General features: G+C 35.6%; 1 protein-coding gene across 4 annotated transcripts in view; it reads left to right on the plus strand.

Annotated features, from left to right (window-relative positions):
• loco (regulator of G protein signaling family member locomotion defects) overlaps positions 1 to 14881 on the plus strand; it is a 176909-nt gene that overhangs the window by 20993 nt on the left and 141035 nt on the right. Inside the window, exon 2 of one of the 4 annotated variants that reach the window (XM_089093540.1) lies at positions 9073 to 9156. The exons of the other annotated variants lie outside the window; for them this stretch is intronic. The gene's annotated coding sequence lies outside the window, so the exon portion shown is untranslated. The remainder of the gene's footprint in view (positions 1 to 9072; positions 9157 to 14881) is intronic. 4 annotated transcript variants of the gene reach the window in all.

A 14881-nucleotide genomic window follows, 5' to 3' on the forward strand; every position in this document is an offset into this window, starting at 1 on the left:
TCCAAGGAGAGTAAGCAACTCTTCACAGCATTAAGGTCTGGACATCTCTTTGATGGCTCTCAGTTTTTCTGGGTCTGGTTTCATTCCATCTGCTCCATTTATGTGCCCGAAATAGCACACACTGCTTGCACTAAAACAGCATTTGGTATGGGGTAGCAAGGGTGCTTTATGCATTTGTTGAGATCTTCTGGATCTGTGCACAGTTCCATTCTTCTTTTTGATCACAACCAACGAGTTGACCCACTCTGTGGGCTCAGTGACCTTTTCAAAAACTCCATCTCTTTCCATTCTGATAAGTTCTTTCTGGAGTTTGTCTTTTAATGTCTCTGGTACCCTTCTAGCTGGGTAAACGGTAGACATGGGCCCTCTTTTGGATTGATGTAGCATTTGCCCTCCAGTTAGCCAATACTTTCAAAGATGCTTTTGTACTCATCAACTACACTTGTTTCTTCAGAGTTGACATTTAGTACCAATTTGATGAGGTTCAAATCTATACTTGATCAATACCCCATGATCAGAGTTGAATCTGAATCCACCACATAGAATTTGTGAGCTGCCCTAAGATACTGTTTGTGGCTGCAGGTAAGATCACAAGTGCCAATGACAGGGATTCTAGCTCCACAGTAGCTGGTTAGCTGTTGTTTTGTTAGTTGTAGATTTGGTCTTGGGTCCAGCTTGTCAAAAATTTTCTTGGGAGTAACCTGAACCCAGCTGCAATGGGGATATAACAGTTTGTCCCTCACCTTCTGTAAATAGCCCTGATTTCTTGCAGTTATCCTCTTTGCTTTGTAGAACTTCAAGTGTTAATACTAGTGCATCAACTGAAAATGGACTTAGTGAAATTTTCTTTTCATGCGATAGTTGGATTATTTTGAGCTTCCTCAGTGCCATCTCTGAATTAGCATGTTGAAAGCCTCAAAATAATAATACCCTGCATGTCATCTCTAGCAATGCTGATTCTCTCAAAAACAAGCTTCTAAATATCCAAGTGCTCCTAAAAGATGAAGAAGCAGATATGGCTGCCAAAATTTACTACAAGTTACAGCAACAGCAACCTTATAAGAAAATCGAAATATATTTTCTTGTGATTATTATCTCTTCTAATCAGCAGTTGTACCAAACCAATTCTGCTCAAGTCATCCTCAGGGTTATACTGTGGTGTTTATCCTCCCCATAGTATAGTGCAGACGGTTTGATATCATCTATTCTTCCTTCTTGTTTTTAGTTTTATTTTTGTGTTTTAAAGCTTTTTCCAATAGGCAATGATTAGAAGTCCTCCAAAAAAAAGTCCCCCCAGATCCCAAATCAAATTCCAGTGAAAGTGTCATAGTGAAAGATACCCATCTTGGCTGGTCAAGCACCCTATCTCAAAGTTCTAATGATAGCTCCAATTCGGAGAATAGGACAATGATAAGTGTAGGGGCTAATGTAACCATAAACGATGATAATGGGTTTCAAGAGGTCCTCTCTAGAAGTTCTAAAAAAAGGAAAAAAATCTCCCCAATTAAAAGCATTTCCCCTCTCCCTGCCCAAGATTCTCCCTCCAAAAACTTAGGAATTTACCTTAAAATTACTCCCACTACCCCCTTTGAAATAAAAATGATCACTGCAATAAGAGTTGCAATTTTTAAATTGCTAAAATCAATGTTCTCTCTTAACATTAACCGTGATGGATCTCTGCTAATAGCTGTAGAAGATCAGAAATCAGTAGATACAATAATTAACCTTAAATCCCTTCTGAATACCCCAATTATTGCATCTAATTGGAACCCAAAACAATCACCAACAAATAATAGTAGTTTAGAATGTTCCCCCAGAGATATCTACTCAGGAGTTAAAAGAAGGGCTCTCAGATAGGGCTGGAAACATAATCCCAGTTGAGGATGTTACCCAACTTGGAAAACCTAACTCTAATTGCATCAAAACTAGTAGATCTTTCTTATTCACACTAAAAGATAAAATTGATATCCCAGAAAAATAATTCCTATTTGGGCAAATCAAACCACACAAGGAATACAAACCTAAGCCTATTCAGTGTCAGAAGTGTTTCAAACTGGGACACACGACAAACAAATGCAATTAAATTCTCCAAGAGTGTAGTAATTGTAAATCTTTCCATCCTAAAGAGCTGACAACTTGCAACAACACTCAGCCTACATGCATCAATTGCAAAGGCCCACATGAATCTACAAATAAATCATTATGCCCTGCATACAAGAAAAGAGCTCTAACACTCTAAATATCAACAGAGAAAGCCACCCCATACCCCTTTGCAGCAATGGAAGCAAATGCTGCCCAACAATACCAAATAAAGCCTGTAATGAAACCAACCAAAACCCCCAAGTCAAATGCCCCCAATGCATCAAGCACCCCATATAAAACACCCTCTTCTAAGCCCCCTAGCTCAAATCCCTATCAGAAGAGTCACCAAGCCAACAAGCCTCGTTTTCTGGTGAGATGAGGCCAGCCTGGCCCTCCCTCCCAAGAAGAAACAAACCAGAAACACTACCAGGAATCAATCCCTTAACCAACAAACAGGATGCACTACCAAAAGTGCAATCCCCAAATATATGCTTATTCATTCTAAACTGTGATGCAGTTCAGGCCATGAACATACATCAACTACAGAAAACAAAAATTATTGCAGAATTGGCAAAAATCTACATCCCAGATGATATGCTCATTCAAGCAAAAAAAGATCTTGCTTTACTTTTAACAAAGCTGAACATTGATACACAGTCATATAAAGAATAAATCAACAACACAACATTTATCAATACTCCAATGGAATGTAAGATCACTCACAGAAAATAAGATAAATGAAATAATATCATTTATGAATAATAGTTACATTAATATTGCTTTCCTCCATGAAACTCATTTAACCCAAAATCAACAAATTAAGTCTCTGGGATATACTATCCTGAGAAAGTATAGATCTTCAGAGAGAAAAGGAGGTGGTGTAGCTTTATTAGTTAATAATAATATAAAATTTTGTGGCATCAATTTTCCAGATTTTGAAAATGATGTTCATGTAATTGGTATAAGTGTTTGGCTGAATAATTTAAAAACCTACATAATAAGCTTTTATAACCCTACTGGCCAAACTACAGATGCCAAGGATTTCTTTAATTATATAAATAATTCTAATATGTTAAAAAATATCAGTATTTGTGATGATTTCAATGCCCACAGCCTTTTGTGGGGGAATAAACCAGCAAATAAAGCTGGTAAATTTATTGAGCATATGACCTCAAATAAAAATGAATTAGCTGTTGCTACCCCTCCAAACCTGAATACATATTTCAACCCCAAAAGTGGCAAATTCTCCACAATTGACCTACACATTGTGTCTTTAAATTTTTGGAACAAAATTTACATAAATAAAATTGATAGTCTATGTACAGACCACTTTGCTATAGTTTGCTCCCTAAATGAACCTGCTGAAACTTCATTTCATACCTCCAAATATATCAACACTAAAGCAAATTGGTCTATTTTCCAAAATAAGCTAAATGATGAAATTACAAGGTAAGCCGTATTCGTTAGCTAGGCTCGAGGACAAACTGGGCATCATCGGTTTGAGTAGCAACTCCAAAGGCCACTATATTCAATCTTCTCTTCTGTCTGTCATGGTCTTCAAAGATTAGCACCTTCACCCTGCTTTGAAATTGTTTGTTTAGGGCTTCCTTTAGAGCAGATGTTTCAGCAGTCACAAGGTCTTTCAACACTTTTTGGTCTGTGGCAGCTCCCGAGTGCTGCTCCAGGGAGCGTACTCTATCTTCAAGGCCTGTGAACTTAGTGTCTATTTCAGCTTTCAGTTCATCTTTCAAGCTCAAAAAGGAGTCTTTAACTGCTTCTTTGATTTTCACATCCAGGTTCTTTATTGTGTCATCAAGACCACCTAGTGACCTTTTTATGCTCTGTCCACAATTTTTGCTATTTCTGAGGCATTAACACTGCCTTTTGGGTTGCCTTTGCACATGGGACATTTCCACTCACAGCCCATTGAGCAAGTCATCTTTGTTAATAAAATATATTCTGGTTCTGAAAGAGCAAGGCATTCTGCACACAGCCATCGCTCACAATCATCACAGTTCATAGCATTAGAACCTTTGTTCAAATTATCTTCACAGGCTGCACACTTGTCAGTACCCTTCACCAGGCTAACACGCATCCGTTTGCTCACCATTTCTGGTTTGGTATAAATAGCAAAAATTTATCAATTCTCTTGGACAAATAACTCTCAGCAGATACCACTAGAGCACTTGCCACAGGTACTTTCCCCTCTTCTGCTAGCTTTTCCTCTCCTGGCGCTCAAATGAAAGTATTGTATCTCATCAATGCTCAGAATGCTAAATTTATTACCTTGACAATTCAAGGTAGACAGAATGTGGGAAGTGCAATACTCAAATCATACTCTTAAAAATCTACCTAAAAACTAGTAGATCTTTCTTATTCACACTAAAGGATAAAATTGATATCCCAGAAAAATTATTCCTATTTGGGCAGATCGAACCACACAAGGAATACAAGCCTAAGCCTATTCAGTGTCAGAAGTGTTTCAAACTGGGACACACGACAAACAAATGCAATGAAATTCTCCAAGACTGTAGTAATTGTAAATCTTTCTATCCTAAAGAGCTGACAACTTGCAACAACACTCAGCTTACATGCATCAATTGCAAAGGCCCACATGAATCTACAAATAAATCATTATGCCCTGCATACAAGAAAAGAGCTCTAACACTCCAAATCTCAACAGAGAAGGCCATCCCAGACCCCTTTGCAGCAATGGACGCAAATGCTGCCCAACCAGACCCAATAAAGCCGGTAATGAAACCAACCAAAACCCCCAAGTCAAATGCCCCCAATGCATCAAGCACCCCATATAAAACACCATCTTCTAAGCCCCCTAGCTCAAATCCCTATCAGAAGGAATCACCAAGCCAACAAGCCTCCTTTTCCGGTGAGATGAGGCCAGCCTGGCCCTCCCTCCCAAGAAGAAACAAACCAGAAACACTACCAGGAATCAATCCCTTAACCAACAAACAGGATGCACTACCAAAAATGCAATCCCCAAATATATGCTTATTCATTCTAAACTGTAATGCAGTTCAGGCCATGAACATACATCAACTACAGAAAACAAAAATTATTGCAGAATTGGCAAAAATCTACATCCCAGATGATATGCTCATTCAAGCAAAAAAAGATCTTGCTTTACTTTTAACAAAGCTGAACATAGATACACAGTCATATGATAAAATAAATCAACAACACAACATTTATCAATACTCCACTTGGAGTACAATCAATACTCCTCTGGGATATACTATCCTGAGAAAGGATAGATCTTCAGAGAGAAAAGGAGGTGGTGTAGCTTTATTAGTTAATAATAATATAAAATTTTGTGGCATCAATTTTCCAGATTTGAAAATGATGTTGATGTAATTAGTATAAGTGTTTGGCTGAATAATTTAAAAACCTACATAATAAGCTTTTATAACCCTAATGGCCAAACTACAGATGCCAAGGATTTCTTTAATTATATAAATAATTCTAATATGTTAAAAAATATCATTATTTGTGATGATTTCAATGCCCACGGCCTTTTGTGGGGGAATAAACCAGCAAATAAAGCTGGTAAATTTATTCAGCATATGACTTCAAATAAAAATGAATTAGCTGTTGCCCCCCCTCCAAACCTGAATACATATTTCAACCCCAAAAGTGGCAAATTCTCCACAATTGACCTGCAAATTGTGTCTTTAAATTTTTGAACAAAATTTACATAAATAAAATTGATAGTCTATGTACAGACCACTTTGCTATAGTTTGCTCCCTAAATGAACCTGCTGAAACTTTATTTCATACCTCCAAATATATCAACACTAAAGCAAATTGGTCTATTTTCCAAAATAAGCTAAATGATGAAATTACAAGTTTCACCCAAAGTTCATGCATTTCTAACACAACAGTTGACACACATGCTGAAGCGTTGACATCTTTACTAATAAATACAGCTAATCATGCTATCCCCAGGACAACACCTAAGAAAACATTCCCTGAATAAATTCCTAAAGCATGGTGGACAAATGAGTGCCTAAATAAATGGAGGATAAAAAAGGCAGCTAGGACAGAATTCATAAAAAAAACATCACCTACTACATATTTAAAAAAATTACAAGCAGAATCTAATCTAAAAAGGACTATAATAGATGCAAAATATAAATACTGGAATAATTTTGCAAATAATCTCTCCAGAGAAACGCATGAGCCAATTATACATAAAGTCATAAGCCACATATGTGGGAAAAAGACTTTCCCCAACCCACTCCTGTATGAGCTTATACATAATAATACCCATTATGAAAATGATAATGAAAAGGCTAACCTATTTGCAACTCTTTTTGTTAATAAGCTAACATCAAATAATCAAATCAAACTGTCCACAATTCCTATGAACCCTAGTTACCAACCACGCCCAGGATCCGAGTACATAACTAATCCATTTTCAATCCAGGAATTGAATAATGCAATACATCATATTAGGTCCAAAACTAGCAGCAGCTATGACAATATACACCCTACATGGATAAAATCTCACACCTTCATACAAACAAGAACTGCTAAATTGTTATAATCACGCTTGGGCATCCTCTAGGTTTCCCAATATATGGAAATGTTCGTCCCTCCTACCAATCCTAAAGAAAAATAAACCAAAAGATAACCCTGAGTCTTATAGGCCCACAATGATTACACCTGTGATGGGGAAAATAATGGAGAAAATGATTTATCACAGACTCCTCTGGTTTGTTGAGAAAAATAACATGATCCCACGCACTCAAACTGGATTCAGGAAATACCACTCCTCAACAGATGCTTTCATTTTTCTAACAAATGCAATAAATGAATCTTTCTCAAATAATAATATCCTAAAAGCAGCTTTCCTTGATTTTGAAGGAGCATATTACAATGCGAAACACCAAATCTTTTTAAATAAACTTGCCAGCCTTGGAGTACCTCCTAAGCTAATATCCTTTATTAAATCCTTCATAGAAGTGCGAAGTTTCATTGTTTGTGTTGGTTCAGCCTCTTCACCCCAAAAGACAATATCCAAAGGCCAACCTCAGGGAGCAGTCCTCAGTTGCCTCCTTTTTGCCCTATATCTCTGGGACATGAACCAACCCCACACGAATCTACAATATGCTGATGATCTGGTGCTATGGTCATCTGGCAACACTTTTCAGATAGCACAGTCAAATCTGCAAAAGTCACTTTTCCAGTTTGAAAAATTCTCTCAAAATTCAGATTTACCCATTGCACCCACCAAGTCAAAAATAATCCAATTTCACCGGAAGCAAAACCATGTTAATGCAAAACTAACTCTAAATAAAACAACTATTCCAGAAGATAACAATATTAATTACCTAGGTCTAATGCTTGACCAAAAACTTAATTCCCACCTCCACATTTCAAACACAATAAAAAAATGTTATAGAAAAGCAAATATACTAAAAAGACTTCTTTCCAAACCCTGGGGTTGTAAGGAGAAAACCTTACTCCAGTTTTATAAATCACATATAAGACCCCATATTGACTATGGGCTCATTGTCTATGGTGCATGTGCAAAGACCCAAATGCAAAAAATTGAAACAACACAAAATGATATAATACGTCTCATATTTGGTCTTAGGAAACCCACAAGCACCAAGTTTCTGCTTATGGAGAGTGGATTAACAACAATAAGGGAGAGACGTAGCTTTCTCTTGATAAGACATCTTACAAAAATTTAATCAAATAGCTCACACACATTACATAATTGGTTAAGAAATCCAGCCATGTATAGAGGTATTGCAGATGAGTATGCCAATATTCAAAAGAAGTTCCTTGTACCAGCAAAGTCTATTGCACCTACTTTTCCCCAATCCCCCCCATGGAATTGGTCATTTCCCATAATAAATACGTAATTTTCAAAATGGAATAAAGATTTATCCCCCATTGCTTTTGTAGAGAAAAAATTTGCAGAAGTTAATACAATTACCTATAAAAATCACCTCCAAATATTTGTTGAAGGGTCAAAAACGAATGAGAAGGTTGCAAGTGGTGTTTTCCTTCCTCACCTGAAAATTGCAATGAGTAAGAGATTATTTAATAATTTATCTATAATGTCAGCTGAGTTAAATGCCATAATCATGGCATTAGAACACCTTAAGCAAAACCAACCTTTGATTGAGAATTCGAATAATATTATCATCTATTCCGACTCTTTATCAAGCCTTGAGTTGCTGGCCTCAGCTCCTCAATATAAGTTGGAGATTGACACTTATCATTGTCACAGTATTATTGATAATCTTGCTTCAAGTGGCATAAAAACTTACTTTCAGCACATTCCTAGCCACTCTGGCATAAGTGGTAATCATCAGGTTGATGAAATAGCAAAAAATGCTATAAATATTGACCAGCCAAGTGGGAGACCAATCCCAATTAGAGACATTTACCGATGAAGGCTATCAGATATTAATTTTAATAAGATTAATCCTATCCTTTCCCCCTTTCCCAATAAGCATCTTTCTAAAATTTATCATAGAATTCGTTCTGGAACAAATGGACTAAATTTCCTTGCATTCTCATATAAGATTTCTAATTCAAGTGGTTCAATTCCCCTGTCCCCTCTTTGCAGGCATTGTAATATGAATAATGAAACAATTGACCATTGCCTATTTGAATGTAATATGTTGACGTCTGCACAACATACCTTGCTTTCTAAACTGTAAAAATACTTTAAACACCACAAAATCTCACTATCAGCCAAGAGCCTAACCAACTATACTTACAAACAGAGCATAGAAATCGACATCTATCATCTTATATTTGAACTCCTAGAGTTGAAAGATCTACTGAAAGATATCTGAATATATATAATAAATATGAGGCAATCAAGCCAGTAGCTCTGTAGCCCACAGAGTGAAGCAAAAGGAAAAGGGCTAAATAGTTTTACTGAAAAGCCCGCTTGCTGTTAAATAGAAGAAGAAGAAGACAATACCTGTTACCAAAAGTTCATTGCAGATATCTGGTTTTCAGTGCTTCACTAATCTGGGGTAGCCAAACTGCAGAAGAGGAGTTGGTATCTATGTCAGGGAAGGTTTCCAGGTTAGTCTTATTAACTGTTTAATTTTCAATGTACCCTGGGTGGAAAGTTTATGGCTTGATATTACTCTTCAAGAAAATAAAAAAATCTTAATTGAGTGTGTATATAGAAGCCCTAATGCACCCAGTCTTGATGATTGTGAAATACATCTAAAAACTATCGTTGATGAAATGACATCTATAGTATCATCTGATTTGATAATTATTGGTGATTTCAATTTCTCATTAATCAAGTGGGTTGATGGTCCTGGTCATGTAGTATCTAATAATGGAGATTCACCATTTCCTTCACCAAACAGTTGACAAGCCAACAAGGCATTAGTGGCAACCAGATCCTTCCTTGTTGGATCTTGTAATTTTGAGCAACCCAGATTCCCTTATCAGAAATGAATTTCTTTCTCCAGTTGGCAACAGTGACCACTCAGTTGTCCTCTCTGTGTTATCCTTGAACATACGTCTGCAACCTAATGTTTGTCCTCAAACTTTTATTGACTATCAAGCAATACAGACAGAACTAGCCTCAATAATTTGGTCAAAACTAATTATTTTATATATTAATATATCATGGACAAATGTTAAAGAAGCCCTCCTATCTACTGAAAAAAAGCACTCCTATGTCATCTACCAAAAACACTTCCATTCCTCAAAGGATGCAAAAAGAACAATCAACAGGAAAGCTAGAGCCTGGAAAAGGTACAACAAGAAGAAAACTCAGGAAAATTGGACAAGGTATGCAAAGGCTTGGAATCATGCCTCCAATGTAGTTATGAAATAGAAGTCTCAACATGAGGAGAAGCTTACCACAGGTATCAAGGCAAATCCCAAATCTTTCTGGAGACATGTTTCTGCCAAAAAATCTAACAGTCACACAATTCCTGACCTCAAACATAATGGCGTAACTCACTCATTGCCAGTAGATAAGGCTAATGTATTGAATACCCAGTTTGCCTCTGCCTTCACCATCCAATCTTGTCCAACTATTCCTGCAGCACCATCAAACTTAATATTTCATCCAATGCAAAAATTATCAATTACTGAAGATATGGTCTTAAATAGCCTGGAAAAACTTGATGTTAATAAATCCTAAGGATCAGATGGAATACACCCAAGGCTTCTCAAAGAATGCTGAATTGTTCTCAGTTCTCCCTTGTGTAGACTCTTCCAGCTGTCTCTACAAAATGGAAAATCATGCAGAAAATTACCATCCTATTAGTATCACTTCTGCAATTGTAAAGGTGCTTGAGAGATTTGTCAATAGAGCCATAATTCAGCACTTGGAAATCAACAACATCCTCACTTCCAATCATCATGGCTTTTGATCTTTAAGATCTGTTGCTACTATTCTTATACACATATATAAACATGTTATATCATTGTTGGATAATGATTTACCTGTTGACATGGTGCTCCTGGACCTCTCAAAAGCATTTGACAGGGTTTGCCCTGAATTCCTCATCACCAAAATAAAAGCAGCAGCTGTTGATGATGTTATTGTCCAGCAGATACAGAGTTTCCTTTCAGAAAGAATGCAAGCTGTAAGAGTTCATGACTCTCAAGGTGTCCCTCATTTCTCCTTGTCTACAACTGTTTTAAGCAGCATTCACATTCCCCAGGGGACCATTCTTGGGCCAAGTCTCTTCAACTTATATATCAATGATGCACCCACTCTTCTCTCAAACCTCGTCACTCTTTATGTTGATGATTAAAACGTGTTGGTAAAGCAGCCACAACCTCTGACTGGCAATCTATTCAAAAGGACCTTGATATTCTTGGGACTTGGACTGATACACGGCTCCTCTCATTTATTGCTGACAAATATGCCTAATCAAACATTTTATGCCTAATCAAAATATTTGTCTGAGATTAGGTACTGTCCAAGTACTTGGGGTATTATCCTACAAATCAGTTTTATGAACCTAGCCTAGGGTAAGATATCCAGTAGTCAAACAGCTAATCTTCACTTTAACAGTTATATCAATATAAAATATCCATTATACAACCTAGAAAGTAGATTGTCTCACCATTAGATTTTTTTAAGTTTTCCGAAATGTGATTACCTTATAGGTTGTTAAGTATGTGATAGGTTGTTGAAGTTAGAATAAAGTATTTATGTCACAGACTCTATCATGCCTGCATTTAATGCAAGGCAAGTGTTGTGAAGTTGAATATTTAAATATGCTATGATGTAAGGGTAACTTTTGTTTAAATTTAAATGTTATAAAAGTGTTTCCTAGATTGCAAAGTCTTATTCAAATCACTAAAATTGTTCTTTTCAGAACCTACAGTCAAATAAAGGTAAACTCAAATACTAATAAAATAAAAAAACAATACTTATTTCATCCTGAGTAGACTCCCCCAACCCCCATGGAAATCCCCCCCCCCTGGATAATTCTCCCACTCCCAAACTTGAGCAGCCACAAAGAAGGTACAAAATAGATGCCTCAAAACTCTGATCAGTTGTGCAAAGGTGTAACAAAAGGTCCAGATATCAATACAGGTTCTAGGACAGATGCTGGCTGGTCTCTAATCAGTTTCAATGTAAAAAAAAAGAAAAAGACGAACTCTCAATTTCTGATCAAATGAGCATCCTCTAAAGTTTCTATGACCACAAGGGGATGAGATAGGGACAGCTCCCCTCCTATATGGAATAAATTCTGCTCATTTTGGTGTTTATTGTTACTCTTTACTTTCATTAAAAAAAAAAACAAGTTTTTTTTTAACTGAAAGTAAGGAGTAACATTAAAACTTAAAATGAACAGAAATTATTCCGTACATGAAAGGGGCTGTCCCCTCCTGAACGCCTCGCTCTTTACGCTAAAGTTTTTTATTGTTTAAAAAAATAAAGTTGTGAGACCGAGTCAAACTCCAGCACAAAGAGCAAGCCGTTGAGGAGGGGACAGCCCCTTTCATATACGGAATAATTTCTGTTCATTTTAAGTTTTAATATTGCTCCTTACTTTCAGTTCAAAAAACTTGTTTTTTTTTTTTTATTTAATTTCTGAATGTTATTGATCCTCCCACATTTTTTTTTGGTCACTTAAAAAGGGCACTAGAACTTTTAATTTCCTTAAAAAATAAATACATCCATGATCTTTCTTCTGGCAAAAAATACAAATTCCACATTATTGCAGACAGGAGCTTGAAACTTCTATAGTAGGGTTCTCTGATACACTGAATCTGACGGCGTGATTTTCATTAAAATTCTATGACTTTTAGGGGTGTTTCCCCTTTTTTTGAAAATAGGGCAAATTTTATCAGGCGTGTAACTTTTGATGGGTATAACTAAACTTCATAAAACTTATATATTTGAAATCAGCATAAAAATCTGATCCTTTTGATGTATCTATTAGTATCAAAATTCTGTTTTTTAGAGTGTTGGTCACTATTGAGCCAGGTCACTCCTTACTTACAGTTTGTTACCACAAACGGTTTGATGATAACAATTTAGACCAGAAATATTCCCAGAAATTCAGATTATACATCAATTTCTACCTCCACCCTCCTTCTTTAGAAATAATTCTTTATTCATCTGAATGTTCAATGAGAGTTAGCCTGCCATTTTCTTACACCCATTTTGTACCTTCTCTATGGATGCTCAATTTTGTGTGTGGGAGAATTTTTTATTGGTGGGATTTTTCAGGGGGGAAATTCCTAGCACCAGTAATACAAAATTCAAATTCTGCAGAAAAGGGAATAAGTAGAAATATGCACCCCAATGCATGATTTAGGCTCTGAATTCTTTCCTGAATGTTTCATTCTCCTTACTTAACTGCCTTCCAATATGGTGAAAACTCCTCATCCAGAGTGAGCCAAATTACTTTCTTGCAGCAAAATTAACATAAAGCTTAAAAGCCAAAAGACAAATTTCAATTTGTGTGTTTTGGGACACAAACATTTTAATGAGAGAATATAAAAATTCTTCTTCTAAAAATGTACATTGTAATTCTTATAATTTGTAATTTGGCTTTTTACACCTAATGTACTGCCCTAGTGGATCAGATTGTTCAACTAGGCTATACTGTACTGGTAAAAGTGGTGTTTCTTTAGCAGAGTTACAAATTTAGTACGCACTTGTCTAAGGGTATCAAGAAACTTAGGGTAACATTTTGGAAGTTCATTTATTGTTTTGTAAAACAAATTTACCATTTAATTTTTGATTCAACATTTTACAAATATTGTAATTGCTACCATTGCAATTGAATTATACCCCCCCCCCCTAATGCCTGGATACTTGGTAATATGCTGTTGTAACACATAAATTAGATGGCAAACAAAGAAATATACATTTAAGTTTCCAATTCAATGCTCTTTCTAAATACAATAATTACAGTTGTATTTCATCCCCCCCCCCCTCCTAGTTCCTAGCTATCAACCCTAGCATAGAAGGTAAATTCTATGTTTTTATGTTAATTTGATAGCTAAAAAATAAATATATCCTTGAAAATGCCCTTCAGTTTTTATTAATTATAGCTAATTTAAAAAGCTTTTTCCACAATATAAGTTTTTTGAAGAAAGTAAAGAGCTTCATTAAGCCAAATATGAGCAGAACTAAAGTCAAATAAACTTCCAAGCATAAAACTACCACAAATCACCTACCAATAAATATATGATCCCCATAACAATTAGAAATTACAATGTATAACAAGAGTCAGACTCAAAACAAGCAAAAATTAACATGAGTAGGACTGACAGCCCCTATGCCATCTCAAGACCAGAACAAAAAACGAATGACTGTGGATTGTCAGTTTAATGTACATATACTGATATTTATTCCTTAAAGTTTTAATAATTTATGATTATTAAAATAAAAAAAATGTTAAAATGTTTAAACTGTATTTTGTTTTCAGTAAAGGGCAAATTATGTTCTGGTCTTGAGAAGGCTTGGGGTTGTTAGCTCTACTCGTGGTAATTGTGCTCATTTTGAGTTTGACTTAGTTATTTATTGTAATTTCTGTTTGTTTTGAGTTTCATTTATTGACGGAAGTTTGTAGTAGTATTATGCTAGGAAGATTTTTTGACTATATTTCTGCTCATATTTGGCTTAATGGAGCTCTTCACTTTCTTTGAAAAATTAATTCAAATTAATTTCTGTTTGTTTTTTATTGACATGGTCTTTTTCATTGAAAAAATAGTGTTTCATATCTTTTCGGTTGTTTTTTTTTCTATAAGAATCCATAGTTTGGCTTGCTATTTGTAAGTTGGAGAAACTTGTTCAACAATTCTTAATCCTGACACAAATAGTATTGTTTAATTTAATCTTATACCTCCTCAAGTTGACTTGAAAAATAAAAATTTTCCCAAAACATTATGTCTATGCTCTTTGACAACCTGGATACACATTTGCTCTTTTGATTTATTTAAATTGTAAGAGTAGAAGCAGTAATAGTAAGAGCCCATAAGTTTCAACTTAATACTCCCAGTCATTCTAGAGATATTGCTGAGGTGTCTTATTGGCACCCATACATACAGTGCATTTTTATTTAATTTTAAAGCATAATGGGTCAATTGCATGATTTTGGGGAATTGACATACCTAATATCCCTAGAAACATAGTTGCTGTACTGTTCTAGTATAGTCAACAAAATGACTGTATAAAAATTTTGACTGGATGTGTTTGGAAAATGAATAAGCTTGGGAGAAGGGATGCTTGCCCTCCAATCTCTTTTTACTCTTAAAGGGGCACTAGGACTTTTAATTTTTAATCGAATTTGCTCCTTTAAATGTTTCA

This window comes from Artemia sp. Qi Xiang Cuo, chromosome 8 (genome assembly GCF_049724085.1).
Source record: "Artemia sp. Qi Xiang Cuo chromosome 8, ASM4972408v1, whole genome shotgun sequence".
NCBI lineage: Eukaryota > Metazoa > Arthropoda > Branchiopoda > Anostraca > Artemiidae > Artemia > Artemia sp. Qi Xiang Cuo.